This window comes from Cuculus canorus, chromosome 2, assembly GCF_017976375.1.
Source record: "Cuculus canorus isolate bCucCan1 chromosome 2, bCucCan1.pri, whole genome shotgun sequence".
Lineage (NCBI taxonomy): Eukaryota > Metazoa > Chordata > Aves > Cuculiformes > Cuculidae > Cuculus > Cuculus canorus.
The window spans coordinates 120,334,284-120,354,771 of record NC_071402.1 but is presented as its reverse complement, the minus strand read 5'-3'; the positions used below and the strand labels follow the sequence as shown (position 1 = coordinate 120,354,771).

The 20,488-nt window shown below is 45.3% G+C and overlaps 1 protein-coding gene across 7 annotated transcripts in view; it reads right to left on the bottom strand.

Moving 5' to 3' along the window:
• Positions 1 to 18,757, bottom strand: part of THRB (thyroid hormone receptor beta) — a 176,182-nt gene extending 157,425 nt beyond the window's left edge. For 3 of the 7 annotated variants that reach the window (XM_054058196.1, XM_054058193.1, XM_054058198.1), the window contains exons 1-2: positions 18,685 to 18,757; positions 14,887 to 15,011 (exon numbers count right to left, since the gene is read on the bottom strand). The gene's annotated coding sequence lies outside the window, so the exon portion shown is untranslated. Of the gene's footprint in view, positions 1 to 3,525; positions 3,642 to 14,886; positions 15,012 to 18,684 lie in introns of those variants that run through there. The other 4 variants (XM_054058195.1, XM_054058192.1, XM_054058199.1 and 1 more) reach the window with 4 other exon arrangements.
• Between the last annotated feature and the right edge of the window lie 1,731 nt (positions 18,758 to 20,488).

The following is a 20,488-nucleotide window of genomic DNA, read 5'->3' as shown; positions in this document are numbered from 1 at the left end:
TTCAAAATGTCCTCTTGGACCCCATACAACTGACGAAATAACAGAGAATTGAAGAAATACAATTCCTTAATCTTCACACAGAAATTAAGTTTATTTATAGTCTGTATTTTATGTTCATAACAAAGGTTACCATAATACATGCATTGCTTGTCTAGCTGTCCCTGTAAAATATATAAAATTCTACTTCATCGCTAAGAAGAAAAGAGTATTTCTCCACTGCATAATGGCAAGTTTAAAAAGCATCAGAAGCAGTATTGCCACCCTAACGGCCATGTGAATTATTCTACTAACTCATCTGATGGGATAAATTAACCCAAACAGCCCCTGGACTAACACACCTATACTATATTTTCCAGTAGAGGCATCCTCAACCCCTCAGAGCCTTTCCTTCAGTTAAGCAGAGAAGAGGAGAGTGCCTTTGTGACTTAGTCGAATTCTACTGTCATAAATATGAAGAGATACAGAACAGCATTTATTTATTTATGTGGATGGGGCCATGCGGGACAGAATCTAGGACTGTACACGTATCCATTTCTGAAATTAGAAAAAAGGGAACAAAGACAAAACTGTGGAAATACTAAGTAAATCTGTCCTAGTTGGTCCTCTGTCCCTGTCTGACAGACAAATCAGAAATTTGGATTCCGATCATACTCTCCAGAAACCCATGGCATGCATATGCTGCCTTGTTCCCTGCAGACAGGTGGACAGTGCCCCAACGATATCTCCTTCCTTCCTCCAGACGCCAGATACTCATGTGCTTTGAAAATCTAAGACACAAAAGGACAAGATGGAGGAAACGCACAGCTCTGCATTGCTACCCTGCACCGTGCAATACAGCTCTGCCTTCTGCCATGTCAGCCATCTCTTATTAAAGAGCAAATTAGTTTGGCTGGAAGAATTGGCACTTCCCAAGTCCTAGAATGAAATCCAAGACATGAGGGGTCACAGAAATTGTGCTGCCTTCCCTCATCTCAGGCTATTTACCTGAGCTTTTTTCACATGAACGACTCTTTTGCCTTCAACTTTTACTAATAAACAACCCCCACATCAGTAAACCAGTACATGTTGGAGGAGAGATAACGAGCTCCAGAATTTCCTTTTCCAAGGAGCCAAAATTCCTGCTCTCACCCTTCCAGTAGCAAATAAAATTCTTGCTGGAAGATGTCCTGCCTCAAATCAGGTGGCTTTTCAGAGGTTTCATCTCTTGATTCTGTTTCAAATAGAATCAAATTTCACGACAGGCTACACTAGACAACAAACTCCCGACAAACTTCCTCTATTTAAGGTTAGTAATCCTTCTCCTCCCTACTTTTCTCTTGGCTGGGTTTTTACATATAGCCAAGAGGAAAAATCCTGCTCATCATCCACAACAGGGAAGCCACGAGAGGATATATGCCTACCACAGGTATGTGTTATTCTGCAAGACTCATTATGAAATACCAGTATCTGTGACCACTAACAACTTTCTCCCCTTCACCTTTAAAAACAATCATTAAATGACCAGATACTGAACAAGGGAAGTACAATATGCGCATCAGAGAAATCACATCTCACAACTTCAGATGTCCCACTGCTGTAAATTCTTTGGAAAATCCCCCATTTGAGGGGAATTTGAAAAAAGCACACAAGTTGTCCACACATAGCAGGAAATGAGCAGATAATAAAATTATGATCAGATAATAAAACTAACGCTGTGGTGCGTAAAAGAGTGAACAAAACCAACATCACCGCTTTCTGCTCAGCAAAAGAACATTCCCACACAGGAGAAGGAGACAGCAGGGTAAATCTCATTTTACATAATGACTTGGAAATGCGAAGAATTTCAAAAGCACTGAACAATTTGGAGTAGCCATGATGTGCTCAACATTAGCTCATACAAGACTTGATCCAAAACCACTAAAAACCAATGGGAGATTTTCCATCTACTCTAACAGACTTTGATTGAGCCCTTTCAGCTCTGAACATCAGTCCACACAGTTAAAAGCCAATGCAAACCACAGCTAAATCCTCCCTCTCCCAACACGGAGCAATAGGATGTTTAAATTTCCCTGGGACCATCCGGCAGCAGCACCCTCAGTTTCACAACTGGTTCGTCAGGACTAGATTATTCCATCATTAGCAAGTAACAATGGAACACACCAGCTCATCCAAAGGTCACAAATTCAAATAAACTGAAAGAAGGCTGAGACTAATTTAAGGGTCTCAGGACTGAAACAGCGAGTGATTTTGAGCCAGTTAGTAGAAAAGATAAAAAGAAGTCTTGTGAGGAGGGAAACAGGCATATCCAATTTCACAAAACTTTTCTTGTTATTGTGCCTTATGTAGCTGTTCTGTGAAAAATCGAAGGGCTACACCTTCCAGGAACTTAGTCCAGCGTCTTCACTTTAAAAAAGGATATATATTTCAACAGCTATATTATTTACAGTCCAAAGTAAGAGACAACTCAAGCTGCAGGGCAATACAGCTCATTGCACTGCAATTGCATTGACTATGATAAAATCTCCTGAAAATTATCTTTTTACTACAGAAATTTCCTATAAAGAACTTGGCTCTGTGTAGTTTTGCTTTAGGTTTGGGGTTTGTTTTTTTTTTTTCCTCTATCAAACGTTTATTTATTAGTCAGAGCAGGGAAAACAGGAACCAGAAAATCTAGTAAACTGTCTCAACACACAAGCAGTACTGAACTGTAAAAGGAAAACAAACTATTTTATAACAAGATCACAGTCTATCAATTATGCAAACACATATTTACGGCAGACTAAGTTTTGTAAATAAATGCTAAATATATTGCTATAACTAGCAGATGGCTCGCTTTGAATGTATGAATCCCGTCTTAAGCTAAAATAATAATAGGAAGATGCATATACTGAAGAGTATAAAAGTCTCATTCGTCCTCCTGAGCCAGAGACGGTATTTATTCCAGTATTTTTAACCTGTGTTTCTCCTTCCACCGCCTGGATCACAGGGTGCAAACGAGGTTTCTTGGGGATCAGGGGTGTACCGGGCTCCTGCCGCTCACCAGAACAGGTGCGATTTCCCTCTCCCAGCAAATGGCTCCTTACGGTTGACAAGTTTTCCCTTTCCCTTTTATACGCTGCCTGATCAATCCACCCACAGCCGTTTTTCAAGCCTTCCCCTTCTATATTTAGTTAACAATTAACACGTTTGGCTTTTTAACTCCGCGGATTTCTCTCGTCGCTGCTGCTGCTGCTTTACGAAGTCAAATAAAAAACTTCAATGGATAAACTCTTTAACGGGGAAACGCCGCCTGCGCTGCCAACAGCAATAAATAAGGAAACGCCGGCGGACACGCACACCGCGAACCCCCGCGGTGCCGAGCACCGGCGGATACCGATAATCCCATCCCACCCCACCGCATCCTACCCCATCGCATCGCATCGCACCCCACCTCATCCCATCTCCGGACCCCTCGCGGGCTAAACAGAGCGAGCGCCCGCCGAGCGCTGCTTGCCTCCCCCACCCCGCAGCCTCTCCCGGGACCGGGGGGGGCCCGAGGTCACTCACCGGGGGAGCGGAGCTGCCCGCCCGCCCGGGCGCGGCGCGGTGCGTGTCCCTCCCGCCGGCCGCCGTCTGCCTGCGGACGTGACCTGGATTCCCCCCGCCCGCGCCGCCTCCCGCGGGGCCGCGCACACGCTGCGCCCCGCCCGCCCCGCCACTGCCGCCGCCGCCGCTCACCTCCGGCCGCGGCGACCCGCCCCGCCGCGCCTCCGCGCCGCCCCGACCGGAGCCGGCGTTACGCAACGCGCCCCGCAGACCCTGCGCTCCGCGGACCCCCCGCGCCGAGCAGCCCCCCCGCACCACACCGTCCAGCCCCTCCGCGCAGCAGCACCTCCGCCCCGCACAGCCCTTGCGCTCCTCGGACCCTCTGCGCCCCACCGTGCAGCCCCTCTGCCCGCGGAGAGGGGGTCGCTGGATCGGAGGGGAACCGCGGCGGAGCCGCAGCTGAAGCCGCCCCCGGCGGCCACTTGTAGCGCCGCTGGGCCGGGCGCCCGCAGGCGGCCGGGAACCCCCCCAGGGCAGCGCCGCGACCCGACAACGCGGGCGGTGCCCGGACAGGGCGAGCCCCGGAGCGCCGCCGAGGCACCCTGCGCCTCCGGGGCACGGGCGGCGGCTGCGGGGAGAGGGACGGGACTGCGCGGACAGGGCTACGGGAACAGGGCAGGGCTGCGGCGACGGGGCTGTGGGGACAGAAACAGGGCTGCGGGCTGTGGGGATGGGGCTGTGGGGACAGGGACAGAGCTGCGGGGACGGGGCTCTGGGGACAGGGACAGGGCTGCGGGGATGGGGCTCTGGGGACAGGGACAGGGCTGCGGGGATGGGGCTGCGGGGATGGGGCTGCGGGGATGGGGCTGTGGGGATGGGGCTGTGGGGATAGGGACTGGGACAGGGCTGCAGGGATGGGGCTCTGGGGACAGTGACAGGGCTACGGGGACGGAGCTGTGGGCTGCGGGGATGGGGCTCTGGGGACAGGGACAGGGACAGGGCTAGGGGGACAGGGCTGTGGGGGACAGGAATAGGGCTACGGGGACGAGGCTGTGGGGGGACCCGCTGTGCCCCTCTGCCATGGCAATTAAAATCCCACGGTGGTAACACCACAACATGCAGCCATGGAACACCCTGATGGACAGGCATGGGCAAAGGGAGGAGGAGGAGGGCTCCGCCGTGGCCAGAGGCTGAAGGCAGCGTCCCCCCATTAGCAACTTTCCCGCAGGCACAGCAGTTGTGCCCCAGCCTCTGGAAGCTGGCACCCAGGCCAGCCACAGCTTTGCACCCACACAGAGTCAGAGATCTTTTCTATGGCACCTTCTGCTGCCCCAGTTACTGACTGTGTGCCTTTCCCAGATAGGCTTTGGCAGACACGCCACACCACGAGGCCTCCATCACCCATGGAGGAGGTCCTCCCACCCATGACTGGAGGTCCCATCTCTGCAGGGACGCCTGGTGGGGTCTCTCCCTTTGCCCCTTCATCTCTGGATGTGGGGAGCCAGCCCAACCCTAGGGCTGGGGATGAGGGCAGGTCGGCAAACAACCAGCCCTGCAGACAGCCGACCCAGGCAGGAGGCAGCAGGGATGAGGTGGACTATAAGCAGCACACCCACTCCAACGAGAAAATGAAGGCTGATGGACCTCCAGCCTGTAAAACAGTGGGATATTGACTCTTGGAAACCCCACTGCCATCCCTCAGCCCAGCAGAAATGCCGCTTCTTGCCCACAGCATGGCAGGCACTTTCGGAAGGCCGTGCGTTCCCTGGCCTTCAGTCAAGCTCTGAAGAATGAGCTAGGAAAAGGATGACAGTGCATCCTTGCCACCCATCTCTAATTCATGAGGCAGGGAAAGCAAGGAAGAAGTACCCAGAGTCTCGTTAACAGCTATCAGCTTGAGCGAGGAAGATGGCGTCTGAAGTAACAGGAGTGAAAGCAATAGCTACTTGAAAGAATAAGATCGGTTTGTTTTTCCTTAAGGAATTACAGGAATATTAAACCCTCTTGCAGTTATAAATCATTTAATGCAAATCATTTAATCCAAACAGAATTTTTACAGGCTCATGAGGCTCACTCATTTTGCCAAGAGTGAGTCATATACAAATAAAATGAAACCAACAAAGAAAAGAGCTCTCATACCATGTGTATGTGGGTGATCCTTTGAAAAACTTGTAATTATTTTTTTAACTCTACCACAGCCAGGAAACAGGTTTGTGAAGTGAAAGCGAACCTCGATAACTAAGCTGTAGCACATCAACATGGAGTTTTGCCTTCACCCAGAAAGTAACAGAATGGGTGCCTTGTCAGGCCAAAGATAACAGCGGGGTGACTAATGTATCAGCAGCCCCTCAAAGGCCATGGTTTCAAACCAAGATGTGTATGATATGCTAAGGAAGGAAAAGACTTTTCAAAAAAATGAGAATAATGTTCAGTGATTAATACTTGTTAAAAGAATGCAGTAGGCAGTTAATCCCTCACTTACGGGTTAGTTAAGGACATGAGTTAAACTTCATTCTTCACTCCCCATGTCATAAATATGTGCTGCTAAACACAGAGCACAGCATGAGCCAGTGGGGTGGTGATGCACTGCTCTGAAATGACTAAAATGCAGGGACACAAAGTCATGTGATGGTGAGAATGAGAGCCTTAAAATGTGTCATCATCCTACTTGCATGAAACCAATCCCTAACACCATTCACTGACGGCAATGGCAAATATTTGTGGATACTGGAGAGGTACGGCTTTGTAGTATGCCAGCTCCATGCAACAGACAAAGCATCATTAAGACGAGATACATCAAGAGTATCTCAAGGTGCTTCTCTAGCCACCTACTTTGTGCTTTAACATGAGGACAGATCTCCCAAGTCCTCTGGTGAACACCCCCTCCCTTTCATCAGCTTGACCAGAAGATGATACACCACATGGACTGTAAGTCCCCTGTGCGCAGAAGGGCAGAAGCGCAGAAGGAACAGGGGGGAACTCAACAGCATTTTAGTAACAAGTCAAGGAGTTGAATTTAGGGCAATACAGGTCCCCAGGTCCCACACATGGTGGTGTGATATGGACACTAGCGGAGCAGACAGACCCAGATATAGGCAGGCCAGGACGCTAAGCCGTCTATGACTTTTTCGCTATCAATGGCTGACACCAATGCCTGAAATGCCAGTCCCACCTGGGAGAAAAAGAAGTCCTTTTGTTCCCTTCAGGAATTTGAGGGAATCTCTGTTTTCCTTATTGCTATCAGGGATGTGCTGTGTCTACCATGCATTCACATAAACGCTTTTCTTACACAGAGACCATGAGACAGGGATTTAGTACAACTACAGGGCATGTAGAAATGCCTCTGAGGCCCTATATTATCTGTACTTCCTGACCTGGAGTGGGCACTAAAGAGGGAAGGAGGAGTGGAGGGAGGAAGCACAAAGCTTGTACAGCCAGGACAACATTTTCCTTCTCCCTGAGAACAGAGGTTCGGGTCATCTACAGCCATGAGCTCCCACTGCGTCAGTTACCCATGGGCCATGACTTTGTTCACAAATACAGAAGTCAGAAACTTCCTTAAAGAGTGACCTCATCAAATGACCAAGAGCTGGACCAAGAGTGCATGGGATGTAATCCAGCACTGAGATGAGCTGAAAGAGAATCTGTACATCTTTCAGGGCATAAGGGTCTCGTCAATGAAACAGTATTTTTTCTTTCACATTGTAACACAGATACAACTTGGTACCTCAGTGATTTTCAGCTTGTTATCCTTTATTGCTTTCAATTTACCTTTCCTCCTAAGTATATTTTGTCTGGCTTTCATCCTTTGGGGATCGGCAGGCAGGGGAGAACTTTAGTTCAGCTGGGCTTTCTAATTGTAACGGACATCTTGCATCTCCCATCGATTGGCAGATTTCCTCATTACTGGTCCTTTTGCTAGATTATTCCCTATAGATCTTTGATTTTAGAGTGGCTGCTTGGCAAATCAGTTCGGATACAAATGACTTTGTGTTTTTCTCAGAAGAATTACACACTTCATCTGTTCTTTTTTGAGGAGAGGTGTTAGTAATTTGTTTATATGCAAGCAGGCAATAGCACAGGCAATGAAACGCAAGCTAGGGAAGCAGCTGAATGACGTGACCACCTAGCACACTTTATCTGGTGGACAGAGGAGCCCCTAATCACTTTCTGAAGGAAGGTCGTATGAAACATGCAGGTTTTCTTATTATTTGTAATTTATCAGGTTTCTTATTTTCTCAGTTCTCTGAACGAGCATGTACTGCAGCGTATGGGAAAGTGCTGATAGAAGATGCAAACAGTTATGGTAAAGCAGCACAAAGTGTCAGTAGTTTAAGATCACTCTGGAGACTGCTAATTAAATGAAAACCTTCCCTTGTGGCACACATAGAGGAATCGAACCATTTTATATTAAAAACTCTACAAGGAGTGTGGAAATCAGGAAGCATACATGTCCCTTTTCATATTTTAGACTACCGGTAGTGAGGCACCACAGCAGGAAAGCATCCTGTGTGGGTCCCTCTTTAAACCATGGATAACCAGTTTTTATACACAACAAAACTACTGAGCAGTATGTGAATACAAATACTTTAGATTAATTTCCATTTATTATTAATGATAGCTGAGGCCAATCTTCTCTAAGTGCCATGAAAGACCTCAAAACCTTTTGGTGCTAACTGAAGGTATTTGGCCAACATCCCCTAGTCTTTGCCTAGGGCAAACATCCATTTCCTGATATAAACCACTAATACTATATACTGTTTAATTTTTTTCCTCTTTGATTTCCATTTTACCATACAGTGTAATATATGTCTGTTTCAAGATTTCTGGGAAATCTAAAAATAACCTAATATAATAATACTTCGGTTTTGCACAGAGCTCTAATTCCATTCTGCCATCAGAATTCAAGGGCAACCACAGCAGATTGTGACAACAGTAGAGAAATGAATGAAAATCAAGACAAATATGAAAGAAAAATAAATAACAAGAAGGAAGGCAAAAAAGAAACAAACCTATAGGCACAATCTAACCTCTGATGCACAGTTCACATACAGTTTTGATCTTCCATCCAAAAACAGCAGGGAGTTTTTTTCAAATTATACAGGGATGCACAGGACATTAGTGCTTGGTCCACAAAACCAAATGAACAAAGGCAAAAAAAAAACCGAACTGAAAGAAAAACAGCAAGATTACATTGCCACGAAAAATTATTTTTAAGATCTGTGTTTCTAAATTACAACAACAAAGTATTAGAGAAAAGAATCTTAGCCCTCCTACACTGAAGCAGGATTCTATACTAAGTAGGAATTTGTGCATATTCTCATTTTTATTGCAAAAAACTGTTTTGCTAAAAAAAAGGCTATTTGGACTGTCATCAAAGGATGATGTGGAGGCTCAAAAACATTCAAAATGGATCCAACAATTTATGGTCGGTAAGTCTATCAGTGGCTAGTAAACATGATGATGCAATCCAGTGAAATCTCTGGCTCAGGAAATTCCCATAACCTCTGGATGCCAGAAATTAGGACATCCTATACTTGTCCTAGTTCTTCCAGCCTTTCTGCAGGAATCCTCTACTCGTAAGAGTCAGTCAAAGATGACCAGGCTAGATGGGCTACAGGAGTAAACAAAAATGGTAGTTCATGCTTCTTATTCTCTGAAGATGTGATCAAGGCCATTTTTGTCATACTATGCTGCCACCTGTGATAGATTTTTTTTAGATCTGTGGCTCCAAATCTCATAAAAAGATGGTGGGCCTACAGTTCCATAAACACACAGCAGAAGCAACTCCACATGAATAAATTAATATTAATGGCAAAAGTAGATGACAAATTACAGTCTACTTTAGTTCAGAAATTACCTGTAGATTTTTCCTTCATAATAAATGGGATGGGGAAAGGGTGAGATGGGCACAAAGGTAAAAGGACTGCCCATCAGACAAGAAGAAATGGCATTTAAATGACTTGCAGAAAAGTCTCCAGTTTGAAATGGTGTGAGAGCACCAAAGGCTTTGCACACAATTCCTTTTCAGTGGTGGATAAGGGACATCTCTTTCAAGAAGAATCAAAGCAAGAGTGAATGCAGCTCTGACAGAAGGTAGAGTGAGAAGATGTCTAGAAGTCCTATTGAAACCAAACCACTATGGTTTCAGTTAAAAGATTAGGGCTTGGACAGGCTCCTGCAGTCAGAATAATTATAACTGGGTTACTCTGAGGGAAAGTTAAAACCCAGTTGGGAAAGGCTTGACTTTTTTCAGAGGCCTGACAGAAGCAAGAGCTTTGCAAGTTATCTCATTCCTAATGTAAGACCATATGGAGTTCGGTACCAGGTGGGTGGGTGTATTAATTGAGAGAACATGCAGCTCGTCATATTCTAAATCAACTTGTTCTTCATAAGTGAGCATTACTATGGAAAACATAGCAAGAAACATAGGCATGCCATGGAGCAACCTGCAACTCTGAGTAAAAGTCACAAAAACTAGGAATTGAGTTTCTACCTTTCTACTAACCTCAGAACAGAATGTGGAAGCTTGGTATCTCTTCTTTGGAAAAGACGAGGACATCTGCTCATTTGAGTAAGTGAAAACAGTAAAATAATGCACTATCATCTTTCCATTCATTCTCCTTTTCTCGCTTTAAAAGTATTTTGCTAAGCTTTATTCTAGCAGGCCTAAAACATGAAGTTACTGGGACCACTTCATCCTCTTCATTCTAGATAGCTGGATTTCTGGTATAATTCAGAGACATGCATGGAGTTTTCGTTCAATAATTTTGGTTCCTAAGTTCTCTTCAAAGGTATGGAAGAGAAACATTACTGTGATGCTAGAAGAAATGCTATAATGGTATAGCGCTATAGTTCTATTATTTTAGAATGGCTGTTTCCATTTTTTGCTCCAAGTGTAGCACGTAGCATAGTACATATACTTGCTCTGTGTAATACGTAGTGCTGGTACAGTTCCAATAGTCATATTTCAGTAGATGCCAATTCAAACACGATTTGCCTGACATATGAGAGGAGAGCATTTTCTGAGTGTGATTATGGGCTTCATGTTGTGATACTTATGCTAATAGTGTCTGAAAAAAGAAGCAGTGCCTTCCCCTAGAAAACCTGATCTGCCAGGAAGCCCAGAAGATGCTTTGGAGGCCAGCTTGAAAAACCTCTCTATAGGACTTGCTAACTTTAGTCAAAACTCTAGCTTTTCAAGTGACCTTCCCCTGTATATAAGTGCTGCAGCAGAGTGGCAGTGTCACCCAGCATCATAAATCTTTGCAGAGGAAAGTACTTCAGTAAAAGCTCTTTTTTAACTTCTAGAGAGAAAGTGTAGCAAGTCATAGCATAGCACCTGGCAGTGCTATACTTTCTTATAGTTACCTGCTCAGCCAAAAGTCAATAGCATGAAAATTGAAAAGCTAATTACAACCCAAATGCAATGACAAGTATTATGTAAACACCTACAGATCCTACCTGGTGCACTCAGACCCACGGCCGTGAACTCTTGGAAAAAATTAGAAACTGGCATTACCATAATAGCTGGGTATCTCCTTTCTTTGGGATTCATCTGAATGAGCAAAACATGAATAAACAAGTAATGGAAGAGATGGGTAACTAGCTAATTCCAACATGTAGGAACTTCCTACTTGTTAACTTATCCACTCTAGTCAGCCCTCTGACTATAGAAAAAGAACTATCTGCCAAATCTGTATTCACACACCAGGGCGATAAACAAATTAGAAATGCACAGAGACAGGCTGAACAACTTATACACTCTTTTTAAATTACCTTTGTTAAAGAAGAGCTTTGGGAGGAGCTGAGGATAATTAGAAAGTGATGATGGCATACACTGCCTGCCTTTCCTCCCTCCAAACTTATCACTTTATTTTTTTTCAGTTCAGTAGATCTTCAGACACACCAAGAGAAGTTACTTGTTCTTTCTAAAGACTTTTTAGGAAGCTGGCACTTACAGTTTTTCACACTGTGAAGAGGAAATAAACCTTTGAAGAAATCTTACCTGTTGAAACCACTTTAAATGGCCTAATGATTTTTTAGAAAATAACTTGATTTTTTCCCAACATGTCATTACAAAACAGAATGAAAGAGCTTCTCCACCCTGATGATAGAATTCCCAATACAACATGATAATCATTTTAAGGAAGGAGATTGTCTAGAAGAAAAACGTGTATTTACTGTTCATTACAGTGCTGGATTTCATCATTCAACATTGAAAATGCCCATTAATAAAATAGCATTCATTTGTTTTATAACCATTCCAGTTCAAAATCTTCTTTCTGGAACTCTAATTGATCCTCCAAATGAGCTTTATTAGTCATTGATGGAAAACTGGCAAAATCCTACCCCATACTTTGGCAACATTTCAAAATGTCCAATTAGGTCAAATCAAGAAAGCCCTAGAAACCAATTACAGCAGCACTTCTAAGCCAGAAAACCTCATTGTACTCTGAAACAACTGCAACATTATAGGAATAAAAAAACAAACCAAACCCCTTCAATCACAATCTGGTTATGCCCCTGAAATACCACCTCCACAGAAATGTGCCAAAAAGCCACTCCTTGACCACATCAATTAATGATATTTGCTAACAGATTTTCTTTATCAGTGTCATAAATATCATCAAGCAGTTCACCATAGGGAACAGTGCCAGCCAGTTTCTTAATCGGTCAAGCAAACACTCATTCCCCTTCAGTTCTCTTCTACGTAGCCCATCTTCAGTGCTCTAATTTCACATGTATACAAAGTCATCACCTTTTTATGAGTTCCACGTGTTCTGTATCTCACCTGCATGTTTGTACATTAACAAGTATGTTGACAATGTGATAAAAATAATCTTGGCAGCAAGAACAATAGCGACCTTCACCTAACTTCTCAAGAATGCGCTCTTTGCTTCTGCTGTACTACTGCACATACAGCCATAGGTGCTGGTGGGCTGTTTGAGTTGTGTGTTGCTGCCAATCCTAATCCCACCACCCACAGTTAAGAATTAATTAGGACCTGAAGATGCCAGAGGGAGGCAAACCAAACAAAAATAGCATTGTAATTAACTGTAAACAATAATTAAAATTCTGCATTATGTTTAGCATCTGCACATTTCTAGACTTACTGCAGTGACTCTGAATCTAATAAGATCGTCCGACTAATTCCCAGAGGACCAGACAGATCTCAGATCCTAAGTACATCTCCTGTAGTATCTCAGAACAGTAAATAATCCATGCATCCTCATTGCGAAGATCAGTAATTAAAAAAAAAAACAAAACCAAAAACAAAACAAAAAACATAGTAAATTAATCAAAACCCATATATCCTTGCCAGACTGAAGGAGAACAAAATGTGCACGCATATAATAAGTAGGTTTCGAGTTCCCTAGTCCAGATATATACTTGTTCTGCAATTTCATAACACAATGGTCCCCACTTGACTATACTTCATTATTTACTTGGTTATTTTAGTATCTTATTCTAGTTGGTAATCCAGGAAACTACTGGAGTACATTGAGGATAACTTCTTAAACCAGGTAATAAACAACCCTACCAGAGGAGAGGTGATACTAGACCTGATGGTCACCAACACAAGTGACCTAATCAGTGACATTGCGATTGGAGGCCGCCTGGGCTGCAGTGATCATGCACTGACGGAGTTCCCAGACATGAGGGATATGGGTCAGGCAAAGAGTAAAATCAGGACCCTGAATTTTAGGAAAACAAGCTGCTAGCTCTTCAGGGAGTGAGTCAATAAGGCGCCCTGGGAAATGGTTATCCGAGACAAGGGAGCAGAACAGAGCTGGCGGATCTTTAAGGATACTTTCTGTAAAGCACAAGAGCTCTCAGTCCCCAGGCATAAGAAATAAGGAAAGGAAGGCAAGAGACTGGCACGACTGAGTCAAGGGTTGCTGGTCAAATTAAAAGGCAATAAGGAAATGCACAAGCAGTGGAAGCAGGGACAGGGACAGGTATTCTGCGAAGAGTATAAGGACGCAGCTTGGTTGTATGGGGATAGGGTCAGGAAAGCCAAGGCACAGCTGGAGCTGAATGTGACAAGGGGTGCTAAGAATAATAAGATGGGCTTCTACAAATGTATGAGCCACAAAAGGAAGGTCAAAGAAAGTGTACAATCCCTGCTGGTGAACACAACCGGCAAAGTGGTGACAATGGACAAGACTGAGGTACTCAACTCAGTCTTCTCTGCCAACCTCTCTTCCCACACCTCTCAAGTAGTTGAACCACAAGGCAGGGACTGGGGGAGCCAAGTCCCTCCAACTGTAAGAGAAAATCAGTTTTGTGATCACCTGAGGAACCTGAATATATGTAACTGTATGGGACCAGATGAGATGCATCCCAGAGTCCTGAGGGAATTGGCTGACGTAGCTGCCAAGTCACTCTCAATGATATTTGAAAAATCATGGCAGTTAGGCGAAGTCCCAGGTATCTGGAAAAAGGGAAACATTGCATCCATTTTTAAAAAGGGAAGGAAGGAGGACCCTGGGAACTATCAATCTTTCAGCCTCACCTCTGTGCCGGGGAAGATCATGGAAAAAGATGAAGGAGCTAGCCTGCTGAAGCAAGTCCAGAGGAGGGCCACAAAAATTATCAGAGGGGTGGAACATCTCTCCTGTGAGGACAGGCTGGGAGAGTTGGGGTTGTTCAGCCTGGAGAAGAGAAGGATCTGGAGAGACCTTATTGCAGTATTTCAATACTTAAAAGAGGTTTATAAGAAAGATGGGGACAAAGATTTTAGCAGAGTCTGTTGCAACAGTACAAGGGATAATGGTGTTAAACTAAAAGAGGGTAGACTTAGACTAGATGTAAGGAAGAAATTGTTTACAATGAGGGTGGTGAAAGGCTGGAACAGGTTGTCCAGAGAGGTGGTAGAAGCCTCATCCCTGGAAATGTTCAAGGTCATGTTGGATGAGACTCAGCAACCTGATCCAGTTGAAGATGTCCCTGCTCACTGCAGGGGGATAGGACTAGATGATCTTTACAGGTCCTTTCCAACCCAACTGATTTTATTATCTCCTTATTTACAGTTCTCTTTTACTTTTTTTATGAACCCTTTTTTAATTAATCCACCATTATACCAACAAAAGTAAGAAGGTGGTGTTATACAACATTCTTTTGCCAAAGTCATGGAAGTTATTTCCAACATTTTCCACTCCGATGCCCTTTTAATCACAGTGATGAGACACAGAACTCTCCAAGTTTCTTCCCATCTATTTTAGTTAGTCAGTTTTCTCTGCCATTTGATCTTCAGCTGGCTAGTTTACAAGTTGTATCTCAGCAGTTCATCTCAACACAAAGTATTACATTCTCTCAACTCACGCTTGAAGCAGTCACCCATCATTCAGAAGTCAAACCTCTTGAAAATCTCCTTACCTTCACAAGGAGTGCAGGAAAACTTCCTGAAGTTTTACTTTTCCATGAGTTTGATCAAGGGTAACCACCAGGACCTAGCCATACAGAGGAAAGTCAAGGGTTCCTCTTGTGCCCATTTCTAGAACCTGAAGAAAAACATCCATCTGAAGTAACCATGCGGCTTTTGTATTCTGTCATTTTCCAAAAATGGCTGAATAGAAGCTCTTAACATTTACTATCTATAGCTAAAACTTTAATTCACAAAAGAAAGATAACCAAATTGATTATGCCATTTATATAACGTGCTCAATATTACAGACCCCAGTATCTCATTTGAATTACAGCTGCTACATGGCAGACAAGTGCAATGTTTTCGATAATATGTTGAAAGCATTGTGTGGATCCTTTTCTTCCTCCTATTATTTGTTTACTAATCCATTAATACAAAAATCAGGAAATGTTTGGAAGGTCCTGCACATCTCTAGCACTCTTCCAGCTTAAGTCTCATAGGTTCCTCAGGTTTCACAGGTTAATAGGTTTCATATATTCTCCCTTACATTTTGATGCACTATTAGGTACAGAAGATTCACTGATTAGGAATGATGATATTAATGTATTCACTCCCATAGCACATTTTTTGAAATGCAAATTGAAGAATTGTAACAGAACTATTAAGAACTTTATGAAAGTTCAGACTGATGTGTATTCAGGAAGCCAATGTCAGACCTAAGTGTAAAGTCTAAGTAACGAAGAATCCTAATGTAAAGACATCTTTTGTTACTATGATTGCCATTATTTATGACTAATTGCGCATGTGACTGAATTGCTTTGTTGACCTGGAAGAGTCAGGAAGTTTACTCCATAAATTTTGGTTTTCCTCTCATTTTATTTATGTTATGCCTTTTACTGTCTATGCTTTCATAACTGCACCACTTGGCTACTTTTTCTACTAAAGCTTTCCTTGCATTTTACTTTTTATTCACGTATTTATTTATTTTTATGTCATGGTGGCAAACAACTTATTACAAGTGCTACATTCCCTTTGGGTGGATGAAGAAAGCAGTAATTGCCCCCCTTTCTTTACATGAAATGCTGTTTTGCCATGGCCTAGAGGGCCCAGTTGGTACAAGATAGCCCCAGGCTGTCCCCTTATCTGAGGGTCAATCTGTAACAGACCATACCTCATAGTTGCATACCTGCTGCTGTGCAAGAGCTGCTGAACCTCAGCCCTTATCATAGTTTACTCCTTCTGGTTGGTAATACTTTCCAGGAAATCACCTCACAATCTTTTGTCCTTCTTTCAGATGCATGTAAAATCTGCATCTCCTGTAAGGACCTTTGGTTCGCAGTGCCCTGTAAGGGAGCTTCAGCTTTCCCTCCTTAACTTTTTTGGCCTCTGACATGACCCAGTTGGGGCAGATAGACTGTTCTGTATTGGCTGTTTTCTGGCTTGATCCATTTCCCTTTCCTGGAAAAGTAGCCCTTAGCACATTCAGGAATTTGAGATTTCTCCAGTGCATCTTTATTTGTGCAGAAAATCAAACAGTAAGATCTCAGAATATGGGGTTCCAGTTTTATCTGCTTCTACATAGCAAAACTACCCCACAGTTCCCTAAGACAGAATGTCCTTCACAGATTAAAGTCTCCAAGAAGGTCTGGAGGTAAGTAGGTAGTTCAGCTACCTACTTATACTCTGTTTCGCACTCTCTTTTCCTAATAATTTTCCACAACTTTTCTACAAGCTAACTCTCTTTTTGTGCCTTATGCTGATTGATCTCCAGATGTCAATAATTCATGTGACGAAAACAAATGTATCTCATCTTTTTCCTCTCAGATACTTTCTGATCAATACTAACCTGTGTCTTATTTGTTTGACTGCTCTAAGCTGGTCAGCTAACTCAAACATTATCTTCTGAAAATGATTATTTTACCTTGGGCATTTTTACTTTTTTTTTGCTAAGAGGTTTCCATCATTATCAAAGACATTTCTTTGTATTTCACTTTTTTCCCCTGCCCTTTTTTTCTCATTTTTTTTCCATTTCAGCTTTTTCCATGAAAAGCATTGTTGTATTAGCAGGTTCCTTTTCTTTCTTTCTGCTAGGCCTCATTTTTTAAGAGATTTCCTTTTTAAATCTGAGACCACATGTCTTTCTCCATTTCCCTAATAAATCCTGATACCATTTCCCAAGCCATTTTACTAACAATGCCCTCTCATTTATCCTGTTCAAGTTTTATCTCAACAGCTCAGTATAAGTTTATATTAGAAGCTGTATATTTTCATTTTATGTTTATTGATTCAATGAAAAGAAAGACCAAGCCCTTAAACTTTTGCAGTCCAATGTGCTCTTGTGCTTTGAATTCTTAACCAAGTCTTACTTCTTTTGGAAATTTTGCTTGTATAGACATACACTACTAACTTTTTTTCACGATACGCAGTATCTTTCTGCTTTCCTTTGCAACAAAGGTTTAATGCCTCAGTCCCCAGCAGTATTTTCTTTTGAGTATAGTTTCTGGGAAAAAAAATCTTTCACATGTGAAAGCGCTTTGATTGGCCTGTCCTATAGATATGTTCTTATGTTCTGCAGTGGTTTCTTTTCATCAAAGCTGTTTTTGCTTTTCACTGCCTCCCGTTTGCTCCAGGGCACAACTGGCCTACGCTACACAACCTAGCAGAGCATCCTCCTCTGATGCCTCGCAACACACAGTAATATTTAGACCCAGGAAAGCCCCAATTTCCGCACTAGAACACTGCTTTTCTGGTCATATGTGTTGAGCACAAGTTACAGGGACATTTCTTTTTTTTTTTTTCCCCCAGAGGTGCTTTCCTAGTCTAATAATAATAAATTAAACTCAGTTCTTTATCATAGCCTTATTAAGCAAGAGTTGATGCTGCCTTCCTTGCAGTTGATAGCATTTTGCCGGCGTTTTGGTGAGAGGAAGCTCTGCCCTTAATGAAGGAAGATAGTGCTGTGACAGAGATGCAAGACAGAGAGCCAGGACGCTCAGCCTTTTCTTCTCAGCTCTGCCACCTGTTGCTACAGGACTTATAAGTTATTCCATATTCCTCCGTCTTGCATTTTCCACATCATGTGTATTCTGTGTTAGTTTGTTTACATCAGAAGCATCCCTCAGAATGCACTATGCAACTGTATGGTGTTTTTTTCCATGGGGTAGCGAGTGAGCTCGACTCGGAGGCCACTAGTGCCTACTTTTTTAAAAATAAGGGTTAATTATCCTTCCTAGCGGCAAAGCAGGTGAACAAACAGCATTGCTCCATTCTCAGAGAGGTTCTTACAGCTTGTCTCAGCCTGTCAGCTGGTCACAGAGCGCGGTCTGGAACGATAACCCTACACGGACACTGCCATTTGTGTGGCCACTTCTCAGCCACCTCCCATTCCAGCATCCCAGGGGAACCCAGCGCTCCCACACGCGTGAATCCCCTGGGAAGAAGCACAGCCCCCCTTCCCCCTTCCCCGCAAGGTCTCTGCAGCTCCCAGGGCTGGGGGAAAGGGATGAACTCTGCAGAAGCAACAAACACAACGCAGCCCTTCCGGAAGCCTGTTTTTCTTCCCGCGTTAAATAGTAAACAAGCAACCCGCGGGGCCGGGGGATGCCGAGGAGCCGCGGCTGCCCTTGCGGTCGGAGCCGGGAGGGGAGCCCCAGCCCGGCTGGGAAGGGAAGGGAGCGGCGTTCCCGGGGGGGGAGGCAGCTCCCTCCCGGCCGCCTCCATCCCACCACACCGCATTCCCCGCTCGGGGTTCCCGCCCCACCGTGTCGCCGCGGCCCCGGGGGAGCGGGGAGGGACGCGACGAGCCTCACCTGCCCCCGGCGAGCGCGGATCGGGAGGCGCCGCGGCGGCTGCGGAGCTTCCTGCGGCGGGAGGCGGGCGCTGTCCCCGGCTGACCCCGCGGGGGAGGGACCGCTCCGGCCCCCAGCGCTGTCAGGGAACCGTCCTGCCAGCCTGCGATCGCGGAATGCGTTGGGTTGGAAGGGACCTTAAAGCTCATCCAGTCCCAACCCACCTCCCATCGGACCAGGCTGCTCAAAGCCCCATCCAACCTGGCCCTGAACGATTCCAGCCGTGGGGCATCCACAGCTTCTCCGTTCCATCACTCCCATCCTGAAGAATTTCTTCCTAATATCTAATCTAAATCGACCCTCTTTCAGCTTAAAGCCATCACCCCTCATCCTGTCACTACCCACCCTTGTAAAAAGTCACCCCCAGCTTTCTTTAGACCGCCTTTAGGTAGCGGAAGGCTGCTGTCAGGCACAGAATCATGATATTACATCGAATGCCAGTGATTGTGGTTTATTAGTGTGCTTGTGTTTTCTGGTTTTTCATTTATTAAATATTTAGAAGTTCAACTGTAGTTATGTCTAATCAAAATCAGAATTTTCTCATGTCTCATTCTCAAAGTTCCTCCCCAGCTTTCCTGTCAGCCCCCTTCTGCTATAAGGTCTCCCAGAGCCTTCTCTTCTCCAGGCTGAACATCCCCAACCCTCTCAGTCTCTCCTTATAGCAGAGGTGCTCCATTCCTCTGATCATCAGTGGGGCCTCCTCTGCACCTGTTCCAACAGTTCCATATCCTTCTTATGTTGAAGATTCCAGAAATGGGCACAGCACTCCAGGTGAGGTCTCACAAGCGCAGAGTAGAGGGGGAGAACTACCTCCATCGACCTGCTGGCCACACTTTTGATGCAGACCAGAACGCAATTGGCCTTCTGGGCTGCAAGCAGATCTCGAGCTTCTCATTCATCATCACCCCAAGACCTTCCCCACAAGGCTGATCTCAATCACATCATCCTCCATCCTGTATTGAATCCACGATTGCTGCCACAGCAGCGCAGCCTGGCTCACCTCAGGGGGGGACACGGCATCCAGGGAGGGGACACGGTATCCTGGAGAGACACAGCACCCCAGGGGCCACACAGCATCCCTGGAGGACACGGCATCCCGGGGGACACACGGCATCCGGGGAGGAATACAGCATCCCGGGGAGGGACATAGCATCCCGGGGGGGAACACGGCATCCCGGGGGGGACACGGCATCCCCGGGGGAACACGGCATCCCAGGGGGGCACACAGCACCCCCGGGGGGGACCCGGCAGCCGAGGAGGACACCCCCACCGGGTGGCGCATCCCCGTGGGAAGCGCTCTCCGCCTGCAGTCCCTGCGAGGCGCTGCGCACACAGCTCCGCGCTCTCCCGGGTGGCTCTTCTCGCCGCCCCAACGCTTCCTTCGCCGCCAAAGGCGCTAGGAATTCAATCGCGATAAATAAGAGCTGGAATGGTGCAGGAGGCTGCGTGGCTGCTAAGTGCCAGCGCAGCGCCCCGGGCTGTCGCTGCGCAGCGCCGAGCTCTGCGGGGTCAGCGGGCAGGACAGCAGCTCGAGGGCAGCGGGCTGCGATGGGGCTCAGGCCCCTCGGAAAGCGGCTGTGCGAGAACCTACCGGACACTAAACACCGTGTTTCTTCCAGATTGCAGAGAATCTGGTTTGTTGGGTTGTTTTTTTTTTCTTCCTTCGCACCGCTGTGGAAACAGCAGCCAGGTGTGAAGGCTGATCTGCGGAGCAGCCAAAAGACGCACTCGTTTGGCTTACAGGCTCTTTCTGTTTTCATCCTTT